Here is an 18,671-nt window from a genome sequence, read left to right as displayed (position 1 = left end):
GCAGATCCTGGTCCCGACAACAGAACCATTTGTTGTCTTAGTGGGTCTTGACCCAGGTTTAGAGTTAAGTTTATCGAACAAATCCCTACACTACTGGCCCTTTCAGCATCAAACCGCGGAGCACGGACTAAAGTCTCACCCGAAGCAGTATGGGGGGATGCTAGAACCATGTTTCCATGCCCAGAGATGAGCGTGATTTCGTTTCGTGCCCTAATCCTACCTTCACGCAAAGCGATAAGCCTCTAAGGCTTATCGACATAACTTCCTTTAACCAACCTCTAGACATTCGCGAATGTCTACAACTGCCTTTCGTGGACCCTAAACAGGTGAATCAACCACTTAAGTGCCTTTGTAATTACCTTTAGTTCTGTATTTACCCATATCAGTTTAAGTGTTTGATAACATTAACATGCAACAAGATATTCTTCACGTAAATAGTTATTATAACTTGCGTTCAAACGTAATTTATGTAAAATTGTGCATCAATACAGTATTAACTCATAAACCCATCATTTGTCATAACCTAGTAGTGCATTCATTCATAACAAAGAGAAATAGACAAAACATAGGAATTGCTAGAATAATCTCTTTATTAATGCTTTTGTTCTTCTTACAAAGTCCATGCTTCCCTGCACACTTAGCTGCAGGGGTTTGTGCACTCAGCTGTGGACTCTACTATAAGCATCTTCACACACAGCTGCAGAGCCTCTCTTCTAAGCTAAGAATTCTTTGCTCTTAATACTAATGACCCATTACATTCATATTCATCCTTCATTATCATCTATATCTTAGACTCTCTAAGACTCTCCTTTTTATACAATCCCATGGTCCGCAGACCATGGGTAGGACTATACAAGCTAACACAACTTACATAACAGAAGGGTAAAACCATTTATGACACTTTACCATCTACACGATCTGCGACCACATTTTGCAGAGACTTTAGACCTTTTACAATAAAAATTGGGGGTTTTCCCCAAAACGTGGGCTTTTGCCCCAAAATTGACCCTAGGGGACCCTGTCCCAACAAAAATCTTTCTTATTAGACCAAAACTTGCCATAGACCAACAATATCAGATATTTCTCTATTCATGACCATAAATCATACTTCAATAGTAAATAATATTATATACATATAATGAAAATGATAATAGGATCTTATGGAGAGTTTCTCCCTCTTAATGAGCATTCCCTTTAGCCATTAATATTCAAGTTATCAACCTGTCTATAATATTTTCATGCACTAGGAGAACTGTTAGATCATGGAATTGAACTATATCAGGTTATCAGGTTCTTAAACATATATCCATGTTAGTATCAACAACTGCACCATCCTTATGTAGATAATCTTCCGGATACATCGCATTAGGTTTCTTTTCTGATCGACGTTTCGAACCAGCAACGGTGGTTCATCTTCAGGATGTGCAATATTATTGAAAGACTGTTCTCATTTTTCAAATAAATAGAGATGAGATGAATAGCCGACAGATATTAGAATCTAATTAGTTGATTAATTGATTAATTAATTAATTAATTAATTTTTATTTTTATTTTTATTTATTTATTTTATTATTATTATTATTTATTTATTTTTATTATTATTATTATTATTATTATTATCTTATTTTATTTTATTTATTTATTTATTTATTATTATTATTATTATTTTTTATTTTATTTTATTTTATTTATTTATTTATTTATTTTAATTTTTTTATCAAAAGATAGATCTTATGATTAGGGTAACAGATAGGTGTAACATCATACTTCGAGGATCATGAACACAATAGTACTTTCATCAAGTTAGGTCATTCAATTTCACCATATGCCATAATTACTAAGCTCATCAAAACCTAACCATGGTCAACAAGAAGATCATGAATATTAATCTCATTGTTACACTTCTATCATCATGGTTATCATGCTTATCAGAAGAGTAATCAATATTGACAAGCTACCATATATAAGGATCAATGTGCAAGCCTTCTATATGAAATCCATCGTGTCTGTAAAGATGTGTTCCATGTATCAAGTATACCACTATAACAAAGATCAATATTAAGTAGCTTCATATAATCAATAAGTTCATCATGTCTAAAAGATAAGATACATTTTCACTACCAAGTGCACCATTTCATCATAAGAACCATGAATCCAAATCACTTTCATATGTATGTATGAGCCATTTATGAAGGGGAGATTCTCATCAAACCTTAGGGCTTACCTTGCCATCAATATTGCATCTGAAACATAACAATGAAATAATACACCATACATGTTAGGTCCCTGTAATAATTGTGTATTCCTTTATTATTGTTGTCATTGTAACCCATTATTGTTATTGTTGTGCCCATGTTTTCCCCATATTATTATTATTGTTCCCCATAGAAGCCCACTATTATTATTTTCGTGCCCTTACATTATTATTGTTATGTCGGCTCTGATTATATTGTGACCCCTTAGACTCCTATATATATAAAGGAGGTCTTGTAACTTGCATCATCCAAGAATTGTTCAATTGTGTAATGTAAAGCAGGTTGCCCCCTCAAAGAGGCTACTTTTGAATTCGTTGATCTATCTCTTTCTTCTATTTTTTGAGTTGGTTGCATAACATTTGGTATCATGGCACATTATGAGGATACAAAAAGCAACACTTTTTTTATCCAATTGATAAAACTCACACAAAAGGGTTGAATGGTGGAGCACATTGAGGACTTCCAAAAATTGAATAGAAGGGTAAAAGATATCCTAGAGGAGCATAGGATTGATGTGTTCATAGGGAATTTAAAGGATAACATCCAACATGAGGTTTTCCTTTGGGAACCTAATTCATTGGAGAAGACTTCATGTTGGCAAGAAGAATTGAAAGAAAAATTACAGAAACAAGGAAGCCTACCACTCACAACTATAAACATGGATGTGTCGTTGCCCCTAGCCTTCCACAAACTATAAGGTTGAAACCACAACAATTGGAAGAAAAAAGAGAAAAAGGGCTTTGTTACAGGTGTGATAGAAAGTACACTAAAGGTCATAAGTGTGCTGAGAAGAAATTATTTTACATAGATTGTGAAATGGAGGAAGAAAAGGAACAAGAAAAGTCAAAAGAAGAGGATATACACTAGGAACAAACCCTAGAGAAAGAAGAAATGGATTCGACCATATCTTGTAATACATTGGCTAGAATTACAACTCCTCAAACTATCAAGATAGAAGGACATATCAAGAAGAAAAAGGTAATAGTGTTGATTGATTCGGGAAGTACCCATACTTTTATTCATTGTAACATAGCCAAGGAAGTGAATTGCTTCCTATATCCAACACCAGGGTGTCAAGTGATGGCTGCAAATGGAGGAACCATAAATTTCTCTAGAAAGTGCCATAATATCAAGCTATCCATGGAAGAATATGTATTAAATAGTTCAATTCTTTCCATTCCAATCTGTGGTGTTGATGTTGTACTAGGAGTCCAATGGCTACAATATTTGGGTACAATACCTTTTAATTTTCAAGAAATTTTCTTCATTTTTTTTTTGGAAGGACAAGAAGTTGAATTAAGGGGTATGGCACGGAAATCAGGAAACATATTAGCTCTAACGACATGAAAAAACTTCTAAATAAATAACAATGAGGCGTAATTGCACAATTATGTTCACTATAGGTTCCCACATCGAAATCATCTATTTCTCCAGATCTCCAAAAAGCCTTGGAAAATCATTCCAAGGTATTTGAGACTCCCAAAGGCCTCCCACCTATTCATAATCATCATCATGTTATTCATTTTATTCTAGGAAGTGTTCCTCCAATCATCAGGCCTTACAAATATCCCTATGCCCAAAAGGGTGAAATTGAACATATGGTTACAAAAATCCTAGAGGTTGGTATAATTCAACCTACTCAAAGTTCTTTCTCTACTCTAGTAGTATTAGTGTACAAGAAGGATGGATCATGGCACGTGTTCAGATTATAGGGAGCTCAACAAGCTCACTATTAAAGATAAATTTCTCATTCCTGTCATTCATGAATTATTGGATGAATTACATGGAGCAATTTACTTCACCAAGTTGGATCTCCATTCAGGAAATCATCAAATCCGAATGAAGACTGGAGACATTCTAAAACAAAATTTAGAATTCATGAGGGTGGTTATGAATGTGTGGTCATGCCTTTTTGCCTTAACAATGCACCTCCTACATTTCAAGGTTTGATGAATTCCATTTTCAAACCCTTCCTTAGAAAAGCTATGTTAGTATTTTTTGATGATATACTAATCTACAACAAGTCTTGGAAGGATCGTGTTCAACATGTTGACAGGGTTCTCAAACTATTAGAGGAGAAATAATTATATGCAAAAACCTCCAAATATTTCTTTGGAGTATAAGAGGTGTAATATCTGGGTCATATTGTATCTCATGAAGGTGTTAAGGTAGACCCTAGAAAAATTAAAGCCATTAAGGAATGGAAAATCCCCACATCCATAAAGCACCTGCAAGAATTTCTCGGTTTGAAAGGGTATTATCACAATTTTGTTAAGAATTATGGGACAATAGCACACCTCTAACAACATTACTGAAGAAAGATGCATTTTTTTGGACTCCAGAAGAAATGAAGGCCTTTAAACATCCTAAACATGAAATGTGCCAAGAATCGGTCTTAGCTATGCCAGACTTAACAAAAACCTTTATTGTGGAATGTGATGCCATAGGAAATGGAATTCGTGTTGTTTTAACGCAAGAAGCAAGACCCATTTATTTTAAAATTCATCCAATCAAAGGAAAGTATTTACACAAAGCTATTTATGAGAAGGAAATGTTGGCAACACTACATGCACTTGCGAAATGGTGACTTACCTAATGGGATAACATCCAACATACTTTTTAGAAAAAATATTATATTCACAAGAACAAAAAAAATGGGTCACAAAGATGTTGGGTTAAGACTTTGAAATAATCTACAAAAAAGGGAAGAAAAATGTTGTTGCAGTTGCACTCTCAAGAAAGGATGAGGATGTGGAAGAATTTCTTTGTGCCATTTCTATTATCCAACCAGAGTAGATAAATGAAGCAAGGGATGAATGGAAGAATGACGAAGAAGTGTGGGAACTCATTCAAAAGTTGCAGCAAGATCTCAGTACATCTGATACATTTTGCTGGAAAAATGATTCGTTATGGTACAAAGATTTCTTATACCTCTATAAGAATTCCCAAATCAAACAAAATATGCTTTTGGAATTGCACACCTCTCCCTTAGGAGGGCACTCGGGATTTTTAAAAACTTACCACAGGGTTCAGAAGGATTTTTTTTGTGATGGCCTTAAATCCTATATTGAAAAGTTTGTGGTAGAATGTTTGGTTTTCCAACAAAATAAAGTTGAGACAATTAAGACCCCAGATCTATTACATCCTTTATCCTTTCCAAGTCAATGTTGGGAGGAGGTTTCAATGGATTTTATCACAGGTTTACCCAAGTCTGAAGGAAAGAGTGTCATCATGGTGGTAGTTGATAGAATTACCAAGTATGCACACTTTTGTGCATTATCTCATCCATTTAAAGCCAGTGCAATTTCTAGTGCATTTATGAAAACAATTTAAAAGCTACATGGAAACCCAAAGATTATTGTAAGTGACAAAGATCCCATTTTCACTGGAAATTTTTGGACATAATTATTTTCTTGTCTGAGTTAGCTCATAGCTCATCTTATCATCCTCAATTTGATGGGAAAACTGAGATAGTGAAAAAAAATTTGGAAGGATATATTTTTTTCTTTGTACCTAATAAATAGACATAATGGATCAAGTGGTTTCCTCTGGCTAAATGGTGGTATAACACTTCCTTCCACACTGCAGAAAAAATGACCCCATTTATGGAACTTTATGGATATCATTGACCATCTATCACATCAAATTTAAGATAAAATTCTAAGGTTCAAGCAGTGGAAGATCACATTGAGCATCAACAACAAGTTCTCCAACGCTTAAAGGATAATCTCACTTTGGCACCAAATAGAATGAAACAACAGGTAGATCAACATCACAGTGAAAGAAGTTTTGATGTAGGTGACTGGGTATTTCTATGACTACAACCATACAAACAAATGTCCCTCAAGAAAGCTAAGAAGGATAATAAATTATCACCAAAGTATTATGGTCCATACAAGGTGTTACAAAATATTAGTACTATGGCATACAAATTGGAGCTTCCTGCATCTTCCTAATTGCACCAAGTTTTCCATGTTTCATGCTTAAAGAAGGTTATAGGTGACAAGCTCCTAGTTCAAACAATATTGCTAGAACTTTACAAGGAAATAAAAATCATATTGGAACCTGAAGTAGTGTTGGCTTGTTGGGGCCTGACCCAGGTTCAGAGGTGATTTAGCCAAACAAATCATGGTACTACTAGCCCCTTAGGCAATATTTCATGGAGCACAGACTGAGGTCTCACTCGAAGTGGTATGGGAGGGTGCTAGAACTAGGTTTCTCCACCCTGGAGATGTCTAATGAGTTCAAGTGGTCCGCGGTTCGATCTTGCGCGTACGTTGCTACATGCACTTACCTGTAGCTCGCAGTCTGTGACGCTACCTTTGCGCAGCCCTATTCGGGGCCTAAAAACTGTTATTACCCAAGTTCTAACTATTAATATACTATTAGTGGATTAACTTAGCTTATTCGTATGCTTTCTGATATACTAAACAATATTCACAATTCATACAAGAGCACAGTAACCAAACAGTATAATTGCAATTCATATCCAATAGATAATAACCCAAGAACAGATACATGGAAATAAGATAAAACTTTTCTTTATTATTCTCTTCCTTCAGTTACAGACTCGACTCCGCCCTGCGCACTCAGCTGCAGAGCCTCTTCCTACTACTACGACCCAAGACACTTAGACTCTTGCTCTCTGCTTCGATATCGTATCCTCTCCATCAAATTCCATCTATCCATTGGTTCCTTTATAGCTTAGAGCCTTGCTCTATTTATACAATCCCATGGTCCATGGACCATGGGTAGGCCGACACTATATTCAAAACTTAGGGCGGACAACCCTATGACTCTAACATACAATTTGTGGAGTTTTTACAATAATATACTCAAAACTTGGGCTTTGAGCCCTAAAACATGTTGTTGGGGGATTCCATGCCCAACAGACCCCCAACACAAACATCGTGACTCATGCTCGACTCACTCTGTTAGCACGACGATCTTGGCGCAGAGTCCTTCCAGCTGGTCTCAAACAACCTTGATGTTTGCAGCGCACTGAGATGTTGCTTGCTGAACCTGTTGCATTCTCTCTTCTAAGACCTCTGTCATGCTTCCCTGCATCTGTTTATGCTTCCCCAATCTGCACGAGCTTTCCTTCATTATTTGCCATGATTGTGAAGGATTCGTCAATCCATGGCTAGACACGCGCTTTGAGAACTGCCTCCTTATGTCGCGCTGCATCCACCTGCTCCTTCAGTGCCTTAGTTTGTTGCATCCTCACAAGTTGTTGAGTGAGGACTACTGTCTGCGCAGTTCCTCGGACTCTATCATACTGCTACTGGAGTTCTCGCGCCTCTCTCTCTAGGCGTTGGATGTTGGGGTCCTCCTGCAAAGTTGTGAGGACCTCAAGTGCTTGCTCCAACATGCCGGTATAGTTGCACATTGCACCTCCAATCTCTTCCATCCCTCCTACAATAGCACTAGCATGTCGTTCTTTGACTTCTAGGGGAGTGGATGGTTGCGCCTTCAACCACAGCTCGGTGATCTGGAGATTCAGCTCCAATTGTGCCCTTGTTGTATCTTCTCTCGTGTTGCAGACTCCACTTGCCAAACTATGGATCCGCACTTCTACCGGTAGATCTACTGTGATAGCTAGCTCTGGGACACACCGACAAGTGTCATCTACTGTGTGCATCAAATTTTGATTCTGCGACACCAACTCGTCACACTGCAAGCTGAGCTATTCTCTGTTAATTTTCAGCTCGCTTAAAACCTAGATCACGTGGCTCACCCTGGCCCATAGCTCTGTCGTTATCCTGTCTTGTAACTGATATAGCATTTCCCGGGGAAGGGCAGCTAGGATAAAGCCTAGGTCTTTCATTATGCTCAGTCACATCCGATCCATCACATTTGACGAGGCTAACGCTCCCTCTGGAAACACTATTGTGTTGGCCATCCACGCACGCAGCATCTGCTCTGCTACTGAAGTGCCTATTGCAACGTGGGTAGACAAGGTACCTTCCTGAGGGGGTCAGGCCTGTAACTCCTGCAGCTGCACCCTAAGGGCCCCCAACACAGTGTGGTGCTCCGTCATAAACTCTTGATGCACTTCACTGGTGACATCGTGGACCATCTCGCTGATGTCATGGAGATCACCTTGAGTTAGGGTGATCGGCTCAATGGCCAACTTCAAGGCCTTGAACTTCTTCCTTGGACCCGATCTCTCTGCGATGTGCGGCTGTTTGAGCTATGTGGACACAGTTCTGGGTCTGCGCTCCCTCCTACTATTTCTATTTCCTCTACCTCCTACCTTGAGGACATCGCTTGACCCTCGTCTTCGTGTGCTTTTACTTCATTTTCTTCTTGCGCTGCTGCTGCTTTTGCGACTTTCTTCTACTCAACAGCTTTCTGTGCCACTTTGTGCATTGCCTTTTCCTTCGCTACTGTTGTTTCCTGTTTCCTTTTCTCGGTCAATTGTGTGACGTGTAGCTTGGCATCATCCTTTTTCTGCTGTGCTGCTGCCTTCTCCAATTCTACCAGATCTGGGGCACGCCATTCCGGAGGCCATGTTTCCAACACGACAAAGATCGTGTCGTCAGTGGCTACAAATGGTAGCTTTTTCCACTGTTGCACTAGTCCTTTCGCACCCTGATGTATATGTTGTGCATATCTGCCTTGAAGTTTACAAAACTCTGCAGACTTTGTGTACCGTAGGTGATAGGCATGGCCTCTTATTGATCCACATTTGGATACTCACCTCCATGAGCACCCAGAAAATTTTTGTATCACGAATTCGTTTCACGTCCTTGGTGGCCCAAAGTGAAGCATACTTCGTGGCCTTTGGTAAGTCTCGGTCAATGTTATGGAACTGACTATCCTCTAGCAGTTCCCCTGCTACCAGCAATATGGATAAGAGCAACCACCCGTAGTGGAAGGTCTTACCCTGCTCCTAGGCTTCGTGACATTTTACCAAAAACAAATCACAGAGGAACTCGGCCGAGTTGAACTAGACCCCCTCCTCACACTATTCGGCCAATACGACCACTGGTGCTAGTACCTCATCAAACCGACATTTTCTCATCACTTTACTGGCCAGGAGTTGAGTTGCTACGTTCACCCCCTTATCCTTGATGCTGGAGATGGCATAACCCCTCTTCTTTTTCTCTACCTTATAGTTTGTCTTCATGGCTTCCGCGAGAGCCAAATCATTCCCTTTTCCGGCTATAGTTGCAGGATCCTTTCCCTTACAGGGGAGCCGAGAAATATGGTGGATGAGGTCTACCATGATGGGAAGAGGCTCCTCCAACCATAGATAACCATCATGCACCAGGCAGAGCAGCTGTCTGATGACAAAAATGGTGATGGGCTCACAATGGAAATGTGGTATCCATAACAAATGCAGCAACCTAGCCTTTTCCACACAGCACAGCCATTTTCGCAGCTCCAATGTGATCACTGCCCTGTCAATATTCTATTTCATTAAGTTCCTGGTCTTCAAATTTTAGGGTTGGCACCCGGCCTAGGTGTGTGCCCTCAAATACAATTCCATCGGGGAGGAGCGAGGTCTGGAGTGAACTATTTACTTCATTCAGTTCCTTCGGCACTTTGGTTTTCCCTTTCCGTGGAGGGACATACGTGAGCAGTTTCATTGCAGAGCATATAGGATGGGTATCCTCCTCCATATCTTCTTCTTCTTTTGTCGTGGCGATCAGGGCTTGCAAGTCTTCTTCCTCCTTATCCGTTTCTATTATGACTGCTTTCCCCTTCTCTTCCATTGATAGTTTGCTATGCCGCGGATTCCTTGGGGACATGTGTACTAGACCCATTGCCTGTTTATCCTCCTTGGGCCTTGGTTTTCATGGTGATTTGGGGATTTCTAGTACCACCCTGGCACCTTCTGGAACATCCTCCACTATTGGGGTCTGTGCGGCCTCGCTGGCATTGCCTTCCTCAATTCCCAACCCATCCTTAGTGGCCATCATTATGTCTAGGTTATACTCTGGCACTTGTGAACTTAGGGGATAGATTATCACTTGGCTCTCAATGGGCTGTGCTTTGCTCAAGCGCTCAAATCTCAAATGACCAAGTATTGATCACTGGCTAGCCCTCTTAGTTTTATAGGATCTTTTGAATTCGAATTCGACCATTCCCCCTAGTTTCGGGCCATTAATGCTTTCATGGCAATAGATTTTTCCAAATCGTGCCCTTAAATCGCGTCTTAAATGCCCGCCGCCCTCTCCATTTGGCCTCAAATCAGACATCCCATCATGAATAGTGACACCAGTGGTCACTTCCCAGCCCACCTACGCGGCAGTGCAGCCCTCTATGCATGGTCGTGAATCTTGGGACGTTCTAATTTTGCGCGCAATTCCCAGAGCGCATAGCTCCCAGACAGAATAATTTATAGTCCTGCGCTCCCTTTCAATTGCCTGGAGTGCTAAGACTGTCCTTCCTATTACTATTTAGGTGGTCGCACCACATGTGTGGGGCTCCATCCCATCCTCTAGCATGGTTCGCGAAAAATCCTCGTTTTCCATTGTGGTGATCGGTACTGCATGCTCTATTATTTGCAATGCACTACCTTGGTTACTATGCTTGGAGATATGTAGTCCCAGCCACAGCAATAGATTAGCAAATTCTCGGTGATAGTCTTCCAATTTTTCAGTATGATCGTATGCACCTTGCCTTACCATCCTTGGTTTATCGACGATAAATGCTTCCATTATTTCATTTTCTAGCTTCTTGACCTCTGCATCCATTAAAGTGCTTTTCTCCCTTAGCCGTACCCGGTCTTTTTCAAGTTCGCAAAGTATAAAGTTTCCTCGTCGAATTTCTTCCTGAAGTCTTATATGTTCTGTTTCTCATGGCTACGAGATTTCTTCGTTTCGGGCTTCACGCACTGTTGAATCTATGGGTGCTATTACGTGTGGATTTGTTATAGAAATTTTTGGGTATTGCAACCCCAATCATATATTTCCATAAACCAAGGGCTCCTAAGTCCCTAAAAGTGTTGTTCCATACCCTAAAAGAACAAGGTCAGCTGATTACATCATCTCCCAGAAGTTTTCCATGAAAAACTACTAAGAACTGGTCAAAACTGGACCATCTCACTTGCTCCATGTTCAAAGTGCGATGCATCCCACCTAATGCACATGAGAGGTGCGATTCATAATGAAAATCCCTTCTATGGGGTGCGATGGTCAAGAGTGGACAAATGGCAGAGGCAGTTTGCGAGGTGGATGATCATGGAATCTTTCAGAAACTTCTCCTGTGACACTTGCCTCTCTGAATTCACCCAGGGATGAGTAAGACATCATCAATCTCCAAGTGGAATCAAGAACTATCAGAGAGAGGACACTAATCAAATCTCGGAAGCTGACTCACCTCCCTACAATCATCTATATATGGATCCCTCATCCCAGAGATCCAGAGGCTGGAATTTTGTATCTTGTAAGGAAGTGCTGCTAGTTTCTTGGTGTAACATCATAGTATTGGGTGATCTAAGCTTTTCATGAGGTGAAGAAGGGCTTTCTTGCTGAGAGGATGACGCTGGGTTAGAACAATTGGTTGTAATCCTCTTTGCTATTCTTGATATTAATAAAGCTATTCAATTTTTCCTCCACATTCTTGTATGATTGATAATATATGTATTTGTGTGGTCAATATATATCTGGTCCTATATTGTTTGTGATAGTAGATATCTGTTCTTGGATAGTGTTATGCTGCTTTGATTCCACAGGTGCTCTTTGAAGCTGGGTAGACGAGGAAGCGAGTGGCAAAGATCTATCAGAAGGGAGAGGAATCAAGCAAGGAACCAAGCACAAGATAGAGGTTGGTATCCTTTGTTCCCCTCTTATCTACTTCTCATAAAGGAAAATGAAAGTAGTTTTAGTTTGTTTGTTTCTAAGATAGCTACCAGTCTTAGTGGGACTAGCGGCTCTGCATAGACACTAGATTTCCTGATAACAAAATGGTGACTCCGCTAGGGAGCGAATAGCTTGTTTGCTTTTCTATACTTGTTTGTTTTATAAACTTACAGATGGAGCCTGAAGTCAAGCCAGCTACCCTTCGAACTGCATTTGCTATGCAAGTGCAAAGTAGGTCAATGCTGCTTCAGTCTATCTTCGGGATTTTTTATAAACTGAACAATTGATTTGTAAACATCCTAATTGCCCTTATGGTGGCTCTAGTAACCTCCTTAGATCTACCCCTGTGATTTATTTACTGATTATCACTTACTCGGCCTAAATCCCTGAACTGTGCTGCAAACTGTGATCAAGAACTAGATCAAAAGTCTCGCACTGTACCATCGCACCCTCTCTTCAAGGATATCAGTATGCATCGCACTTCCCGTGTGCAGTAGGTGGGATGCATACTGGAATCCCTGTGTAATAGGTGCGATGGTTAGAGAAGGCTAATTTTGCCTCCAAACTTTGGTTTTTCTTCACTCTTTTCAGCTCTATTTTGGAGTTTTGTTGTCTGTAGTCAGTATACCTCTGTGGAAACCCCCTTCCTTGCCATTATTCTGCCTCCATTGTGCAAAGAACTATAAATGTTTTTATGTATTGCGAGCCATTTTCAGTTCTCTTTCACAAAGAAGTAGCGTAATTGAATTGTCGTTTCTTGATTTGGAAGTGTCACAAGTGTCGTTTTCAGTCATCGAAGAGAATCCAATTGTTCTTGATAGTCGATTACACTGTTACTCTTGTATTTGATTTGAATTAGTAGTTTTTCAAGTGTCAAAAGAAAGTTTTCAATTCCAAATCGCAAAGTGTCATCATTGTCTTCATTTTGTCTTGAAAAGAAGCTTGTTAGTAATGTTGCTTTGAGAAATAATTTAGATTTGCGCTTAGCTTTCTTTTTATCATTCACACATTAAGAAGGCTGAAAACAAATACATGCATGTGCATTTGCATTTAGACTGTTTGTTGGTTTGATTTAGGACAGCGCATATAGTATGTGCTCTCTGCTATATGTTGAAAGAATATCATCTCTCTTTCTTTAGTAGCTAGGATTTTCATTGCAAAAGAAGATTAAACGATTGTTTATCATCTTAGATTGCATTTTAGGAATTGTATATCTACATCACGTGGTGAACCTGAAAGGGAAATTTCTTAAACAAGATCAACTATAAAATAAATTTAATGAATCTAAAAACGCTTTAGAACCTAACACACAACATTTAGAAGTCTAGGTTAGAGATGTATTCCAGCGTCGTAAAGCCTGGTAACTGTTGTTTTCATTACTGGTTGGGTGATTCCTCCACTTTGAGACGACAAGTGCCAGTACGAACTTGTGCTCCCACGTACCTTCGAGTATATATTGGGACACCACAATAGGCTATATCCTTTATCCATAGGAAACCGTGTCTTCCGCCCTATCGATCGCAATGCACTGAACACAACATTCGAGAAGATTGACTGCCGTACCGTAGAAATAATTTTGCAGTTTTGCGACTGGTTTGGTAATCCCTCTGTCTAGACTTCCAGAGTAGTCTCTTTTGTTCCTTTTCAGACTCCTTAAAGGAAAAGGTCCATCTGAGCACTTGTCACTTCAATCTCATTAAAAATCAAAGGCGACTAGAGTCATCTTTTGTTTTTTCTCGACTCTTAAAAAATTGAAAAAATAAGTTGTGTCAAAGCGTCTAAAATTTATTTTAATTGGAATAAACGTCACCTTTCCTACGTTGGTCTTAGGTTGAGGAAAATGGAGGCCACCAACCAAGGATTTCCCCTTGGAGAAAATCCTAGTCCTTTCTCCTCTTGGGGAGATGTTGGTGCACCCCATATGGCCACATTGTCGCTTCCAGGATTGACAATCGGCCTACCCATATGGCTCTTCTTGACCTATGTCGTTCAGAACACCGTGATTCCTGAGCAATCAAGTCAGCAACTAGATGACACCAGAGTTACCCCCCAACCTTCTACTTCTTCTGATTCTCCCTCTCTTCCTTCCTCTTCGCTTGATGGAGCTGGTAAAGCCAAAATCAAGTAACTAAGAAGGAGAAGAAGGTGAAGGAGAAGAAAGAGAAGAAAAAGAAGGAGCCAAAGGCAAAAAGGGGCAACTAGGCATCATCTAGTGAAAATCCACACACTGCACTGTCAAAGCCTAAATCTCCATGTGTCATTTGCAAAGGAGATCACTATCATCGAGATTGTCCTTGCATCCCTCGGACCTTAAGGGACTAGTCTCCTCGTTTGCACAATCCGGTGTCGACAACCTCTGATGATCATGTTGAAAGTACACCGTCAACTAGTGAAAGTGAAGTGTTGGGACAGAAAAAGGAAAAGTAAATCCCCTCGTAAACTGTATGAAGGCGATCACGCCGTCCACCGTTGTCCCTTCCTAGATGAGGCTAAAAGAGTTTTGGACGACCGTCCGGTTTCACCATTACGGCTTCCTCCTAGATATCATAAACTCTTGCCAAGTCCATCACTAGTTGAAAATCTGACTGACACACCATTGTGGTCGGTCGAAACATCTACCATTGAAGATAAACCATCTAAATTCGCACCAGAAGAAAGTAAAAGGGTCGAGGCGGCAGTTGACCCGGTCTTGCCTTCAGAAGGTACATCTTCAGATGATACAGTCACCGAAGAGAACAAGAATGACACCGTTCAAATTCTCTTCGTAAACACAGACTCCGATGAACATGGGGGTAGTCTACCCATTCCTTTACCGCAGGAAGGAATTTCGTCAGAGTCATATCCAGCCGTCTATTCGGTCCCACCTCCAAGCAACCTAGTTGTTTCTTTCGATTGGAATCTACTAGGCAAACCCCGTTTACCAGCTAGTGTACCATTTCGAATCATTGCACAAATATATAGAATGGTCATGGTCAGTACCATCATAGATGAAGGGGCTTTTGTGAGTATCCTTTCCTCAACTGCTTGGAAAGTGCTTGGTTCGCCATCGCTTTTGCCGAAGATGAGAAATCTAACAGGCTTTGACAAAGGAACCAGTTGACCGTTAGCAATCCTTCCCAATGTGCCAATAACATTGAGAAGGAAAATTGTTCACATGAATGTAATGGTAGTCCAAGGAACCCTAGATTATAATCTACTCCTTGGACGCGACTATATTTATTGCATGGGAGCCATCGTCTCCTCGCTCTTTAGAGTAATGTGTTTTCCGCATGAAGGAACAGTGGTCAAGCTCATAGACCAGCTTTCGTTCCCCGGCTCACACATAGCAAACAGTCAGATACCATCCCTGAATGGTTTTTTCACACAAGGAATGTCTCATTAATCCCCAATCCGTCCACCTGATGAGCGCGAGTGATTCGGGAGGACATGACTGAAACCCAGGGGGCATGCACCCTGGTTTGTTTCGGCAGGAAAACCTTGGGCATAGAGTAGGTTTCCGCGAAGGATATATGACTGATTGACACACCCGTCCATTTAGGAAAATGGGGTTAGACCGGAATAAGATACCTCTATTAGAAGGTAGGCCTTTCCCGACAGAACAAATGTTTTGTCTGCAAATTGAAGGGTAACCGGGAAAAGGTAGGCCTTTCCCGATAAAACAAATGTTTTGTCTGCAAATTGAGGGGTAACCTGGAAACTCTACTTCACTATACCTAGGGGCATGCAAACCTTTTGGCATGCAAGCAAAGAGCGACCATTTATTTTTTGAATTTGTAGGTCCTCTAACCCTTTAAACTCGTAGGATTGGTAGTTTCCTAACTTGCATAAAGAAAGGATGCGGGGCAAAGCTTTGTAAGGTGCAAGCTCCATAAAAAATGGCATCTTAGATGAGACATCCTTATTATACGACTGGATCGATCAGTTTTTGTGTGGAGTTCAAGCTCGTTAAAAATTAAACATAAGCAATGAGAAAATGTTTCCCCCAGAGTTTAAGCTCATTCATTAAAAAATGAACCAATTTCCGGTAAATAACCATCGTGAATGCATTATTATTAGCCTTTGAAGCCTTGGTCATGTTCTCATCATCACCTCCACTCTGTATTGGCCGATCATTCACCTCCATTCGATTGTTTACCCTTTTTGAGGAACAACTGTGAAGAGTGATCCTGTTAGCCATCCTTGTGACACTGCCGTGATTGGAAAATTCCAAACCTTACTTGGAATCAACCGCTACCCGAATTTATCACTTGTTCCTCGAAAAATGAGTCTCCTTTAAGCTCTTTTCATCTGACTCGTAAAATATGAAAAGATTTCTGAGCAATTAGCCTCTCTAGCTCATTAAAGTGACCGGAAGTGCTATCCCTCCTCTAGATTTTAATCTTTTTGGACTTGAGGGATTATCACACAAAACGATCGAGCACTTGTTTTGTTCGGCTCGTTAAAATTACTGAAAATTCATCCCTTTTGTATTATTTTATACTTTTTCGGACTTAAGGGATTATAAGACAAAAAAGGATTATTGGAGTTTTCTTTATGTCCCTTTCAGACTCTCTAAAATTGAAAAGGACCGAGTTATCTTTGTCGTTAAACTTGTTAAAACTGAATAGTGACAAACTTGTCCATACATACAAGAACAAGTTTCACTATTGCTAATCTCGTTAAAACATAGCGATGGGTTTGCCCGAAGGGAAAATTATAGAACAAGCATATGTTATCCTCGTCAAGCTTGACAAAAATAAAGAGGTACTGGTCAGCAATGACTGGGGAAAAATTGGGAAGAAAACTTGAAGAAACTTTATTGGTAGAAAGTCGCTCTTAAACATGACACTTTCACTCCGCATCCGAGTCGGGTTGGGTTGTTCCGTTCACTGGTCATATCACCATTGGTCCATCACACCATCCATATTTGGGGTTAATGCTACCAATCGATCATGTCAGTGTCGCCGATATTTTCAAGAGAAGTCGCTCAGAGAATTCACCTGTGTCTCATCCGCTGCAATACATTCACGCTCCATTCTTTCATGAACACCACCCTGAACCCTATATCATCATATCGTTTTCACCTCCAAAATCATTTACTCTGTTCCGTGACGTAGATGTGGGATTCATTAAGGCCCTCCTATGGCGGGTCGCTTCTTTTCAACATCAGCTCATTATCCAAGAAGTCGACTTAGGGACAACCCTTTCAGTACTTTGAAGCTTGCATGCCTCAATGGCAAGTTTCTCACTTCCGGTGATAGGTTTACATCAATTGCCTTCGACCGAAAGATTTTTCATAGTGTTCGATGCCAAGTCCCTTATTCACACCATGCGAATTGTACTGTAGTACCTTTAGGGTCATCATCATTATCGGTGGTTCCTCTCGCGCCTGTTAACAACTTACATCATTGGCTAGTAATCAGGCGATGTCTTTCCATGTTCGACTCCAGAATATCTCTCACATGGATCGACTTGTACTTTGAGTGAAGATCGAACGATATTGAAGACCCAGGATCTAGTTTCATCCATTCGGGCTGCGATATATATTCAGGAAAATAAAGACATCAAATGTACATCATTGCTGCACAGATAATCATCCAATCTAAGGGATAATGGCTCTACCAAAATCATCAGTCTGCACACAGACAATTGTCTGTCTTATGTACATGAAAAAGAATTAACAAAGATGAGCATGGGAATGCCTGCCTCAGCTAGATCATGAAAATATTATGAAGATAATGTACCGTATTGTATCTTATTACAAGTCGCCTTCCAGCTTGAAAAAACTTTAGATCCTCATGATAAATTATTTCGCCCGACATCAAAAGATTAACGACCTCATGCTTTAGGGGGCAACTGTTATAGACATTTTTGGGTACTGCAACCCCAATCATATATGTCCATAAACCAAGGGCTCCTAAGTCCCTAAAAGTGTTGTTCCATACCCTAAAAGAACAAGGTCAACTGAATACATCATGTCTCAGAAGTTCTCCATGAAAAAATACTGAGAACTGGTCAAAACTGAACCATCTCACCTGCTCCATGGTCAAAGTGCGATGCATCCCACCTAATGCACACGGGAGGTGCGATGCATACTGAAAAGCCCTTCTATGGGGTGCGATGGGCGAGAGTGGAAAAATGGCAGAGGTAGTTTGCGAGGTGGATGATCATGGAATCTTCCAGAAACTTCTCCTATGACACTTGCCTCTCTGAATTCGCCTAGGGATGAGTAAGAGATCATCAATATCCAAGTGGAATCAAGAACTATCAGAGAGAGGACACTAATCAAATCTCAGAAGCTGACTCACCTCCCTGCAATCATCTATATATGGATCCCTCATCCCAGAGATCCAGAGGCTGGAATTTTGTATCTTGTAAGGAAGTGCTGCTGGTTTCTTGGTGTAACATCATAGTATTGGGTGATCTAAGCTTTTCATGAGGTGAAGAAGGGCTTTCTTGCTGAGAGGATGATGTTGGGTCAGAACAATTGGTTGTAATCCTCTTTGCTATTCTTGATATTAATAAAGCTATTCAAGTTTTCCTCCACATTCTTGTATGATTGATAATATATGCATTTGTGTGGTCAATATATATCTGGTCCTATATTGTTTGTGATAGTAGATCT

The sequence above is a fragment of the Pinus tabuliformis genome, chromosome 1_1 (assembly GCF_031772625.1).
Source record: "Pinus tabuliformis cultivar Carrire ecotype Pingquan chromosome 1_1, CPIR1, whole genome shotgun sequence".
In the NCBI taxonomy this organism is placed as follows: domain Eukaryota; kingdom Viridiplantae; phylum Streptophyta; class Pinopsida; order Pinales; family Pinaceae; genus Pinus; species Pinus tabuliformis.
Note: the sequence above shows the minus strand (reverse complement) of the source record.